Raw genomic sequence first — 3,669 nt, 5'->3', positions numbered from 1 at the left:
TCGGTAAAAACAACACATTTTGCTTACGTTTTTTTCAAAAAAAAATGAAGTGAACAATACTTGAATGTTTTGCCAAATATTTAGGCTCATTATCATGCCAAATATATGGCTCATTAGCATGTCTAAGAACGTGAAATTTATTTTACAATAATGCTATTCAAAAACAGATATAGTCTTTAAAAATTTCTACCAAGTTGTCAGGCATAGACCCCCCTAGAGACCCCCATTCAAACCTCTATGTATTTAGTTAAGTTAGAAATTTGGTACTACAAGTGACAGTTCATAAATATAGAAAAGCTCAGACTTCAAACCATGCAAGTTTATTGTAACCCTTTACCCATCTCCACATCAGAGCCAGCAAACTCACTTTTTGAGAAAAACTCAATTTTTTTCTGTCAAAGATTAAGAAAATTATCAAAGTGAAAAATTGCAGTTAGGACACCTTAATGCCATGAATGTTTCTTAGGCATTTCACTAGACTATTATCTTCTGTAAGTATATGCAAGGTGTGTATATAGCAATCACTAGTAGTAATTTAATTACAAACAGAATGTAACCAACATGTCTTTAATTATATAATTACATGAATGTTAAAATTGGTTCATGTGTCATGCTTACTGGTTATGATAAATATCTTTCATATGATCAAAGCTCGTTTAAATGTAAATCTGAAATAATTTAGTTTAGAAATTATACTGATCATCAGAAAAATTACCTAGTGATCATGAAAAATACTTTGCTGTTTTGCCAAATTTCAAGGTTTATCTGCATACATTGGAAGACATTTTTACTTTATAGAAAATGCTATTCATACATCATTAGCCCTTTGGAATTTATGGCAAACAATCTGGTATGAGCCGTAGATTAACACACCTTTACATCTCTACATGAGGTGTTCAGTTAGAAAAGGGACAATATGTGACATGGGACAACATTTCATGTATGTGAAATACTCAGGTTTAATACCATTCCAGTCAAATTGTCAAAATAAAAGCTTCATGGATCATAAGACTAAAATCACAGGTTATAGTAAACAGCTTCTCATGTAATCAATGTTAGTTTTCTCAAATCTTAAACAATATGTAGTATAACTGTCCAATGATTGAATGATCAATGATCATAAACTGAAAAGCCCCAAACATTTGTTTATGATAAAGTAAATAATAGTATGGCACCTTATGGCTACAGATTTTTATCCATTGAAATATATTTGCAGAAATGTAGGATTTCGCTGCCATATAACGGCCACGATTCCCCAAGCATTAAAGAAATCATAGCTAAAAGTCCTTCGTCAACAACAATTTTAGAAGCATCAATCTGCTTACCATACGCCATATTAACATAAATCGCATCACACACTCGCATAAATTGACTTTGATATATTGCATTCATGCATACACTTCACTTGTCCTTTACTTACGATTTTCGATGTAAATTTCTGCTGATAAAACTCAAAACAATGTTGGCTTGCTTTTGAACATCAATGACTGAAATGTCGCTCGAGATCGTCTTTGCCAAGCATTTACAATTCATCCATAAATTTTCACCCTCTTGAAAAATTCCCAGTTTGAAAAGCAGCATTCATGTCAACATATGAATTTGTAAAAGATTTCCATAAATTCCATCTGATTGTAGTTTAGTTTCTATCATGCTTATAAAAATTACTATGAAACCATCAAACATTCAATTCAGACAGTGAGCTTGACTATGTTAGTTCAGTTGGCTATCAGTCGAAATCGGTCAAACCAATCACAGTAAGACAAAAATTCAAATGAACCAATTGTAAGATAGCAATTGGACTCCCTTATAGGTCCGGCCACCCCTATTATCGGTGAAGGCTATTTCAGATATGGTAGAGCACCTTGTGCCCAGGCCCTTCTTTTCCTGACACGCACGTGAGTAAATGATATTCTCCTTATCATGATAACATTCCTATTTCTTACGTGCTTGCAACTTGCCATGGCGTTTTATACTTTATATGGCTTTACAGAAGATAGTGGGATAGTGAAATATCTTAAATAATAGCGGGTTTTATTCAAACATCATTTCAAAGATAAAGATGACTAAGGTGACTAGGTGAGCAAGTATTGTATACTTTTAATTTATTTACCGATATTTTGTAATTTGTAGTGCTGTACTTGCACTGTGCGAATTATTGCAGCGACGGTTTTTAGCACATTTCTATCAACGATAAATGGTAGTAAATACTCAATTTTCAATTGTGTTATGTTAGTATTCAAATTCAAACATTCTTGATGATGATATTTTCGCCCAAATCATTACACAAGAAGTAATTACAGGGCAAATGCAACACAGTTAAAATATAAGACAACAAATACTGCACTGGAAACGTGTAAAGCACAAGCTAAGTTTGTTATTATATAGGCTATACATTGGTTTAGGTGTTGAAGCAATCGCCATATTACTTGGAGTATGCTATACATATGTATATGATACACAAACTAGTATTACTAATTACATAGGCAATGGGTGATGATTGGTTTTGGTGGATGTATTTACACATGCCCATCCTTTAGACTGTTTTATGGGAATGGTTGTTGTGTGTTAACTTTACCTAGACAATCATTACCCTATTAGTAATTTTGTGTCAAAACATCAAAATTGACATGAGGGCCGCTTGGGGCATATAATTTTTACTCTCTATTTGCATGTTTTCTCCATTTCCAATCACCTGTCATTTATTTTAGGAAGAGTCCTTTCAGTTTATGGTGGGCAATAAAAGTGAGGATTCCTTGTTGTAGGATGATTTTCAGAGTCAATACATAATATGTGGTAGGATTGACAGCACAGATACATTTTAAGTTTTCTTCAAAACAGGTGCTCCACATAGTGGGCATTTGGAAAGTTCTGGCTGTTGTGAGTGTTGTTTTAGACAAGTTCCTCTTATTTTGTTGTAAATTCTAACCCTCATCTTATATGGATCACAGCCATCACTCATTGACTTTCCTTGCACAAACTGTGATGCATACCAGCAAACAAAAACACCACAACTTGAAGTATCTTGTTGAAGAGTATGCGGTGAGGAGATCTGAAATTCTGACAGACCAAATTTGTTTTCAATAATTAAAGGGATGAATTTTGCTATAATCTGCATCTGTGCCTTGTTTTTAATATCATCAGCTGCATTCAATGGATCAACATAAAAAATATTTCTCTGTTGCAGATCTATGGCAATCAATGTCCAGTGACAGTGAGTTGGGTTCCAAGGTGCTATAATGAGATTTTTTTCATTGCTCTTTTCAGACCAAAGTCTTCCTCCCTGACCACCATTTTGCAAGGAAAGCATTGATGTGGATGCTGCATAAAGAACATGTTCATGATCTTCCTGTAGACACCAGAAAAATGAATTGATTACTTCATCATACAACCAGCCAGGTATGAAAGGTTTTTCACTCATGCTACTAAGTAAAATCTGTGTTTCTCTGTGCAAAAATGGCTCTAATGATTTAATTTCTAGCAGAGATACAGAATGTGGTCCATTCCTTAATAGTTTTGCGGTGATTGATGAAGATTCTGTAATGAGAGGTGTGAAACCTGTGTGAGGAGTTGGCATGAAAGGAATTGTTTGTGTATCTTTGCTGGATGATTGCGTTTCCATTTTCTCTAGAGATAAGTCTTTATTATAGAATTTTCTCATCATTGCAGCAT

At 33.9% G+C, this 3,669-nt stretch overlaps 1 long non-coding RNA gene across 1 annotated transcript; it reads left to right on the top strand.

The window, feature by feature from the left end:
- The first annotated feature begins 1,830 nt into the window (after nucleotides 1-1,830).
- LOC124450600 lies at nucleotides 1,831-3,037 on the top strand. The gene is made up of 3 exons (XR_006950121.1): nucleotides 1,831-2,076; nucleotides 2,709-2,793; nucleotides 2,949-3,037. It is a non-coding gene; the product is annotated as an uncharacterized LOC124450600 (long non-coding RNA).
- The last annotated feature ends 632 nt before the right edge of the window (nucleotides 3,038-3,669 follow it).

Source organism: Xenia sp. Carnegie-2017, unplaced genomic scaffold (genome assembly GCF_021976095.1).
Source record: "Xenia sp. Carnegie-2017 unplaced genomic scaffold, XeniaSp_v1 HiC_scaffold_24, whole genome shotgun sequence".
NCBI classification, from domain to species: Eukaryota; Metazoa; Cnidaria; class Anthozoa; order Malacalcyonacea; family Xeniidae; genus Xenia; species Xenia sp. Carnegie-2017.
The sequence above is the reverse complement of the archived record's forward strand: the minus strand, read 5'-3'. Positions and strand labels throughout refer to the sequence as shown.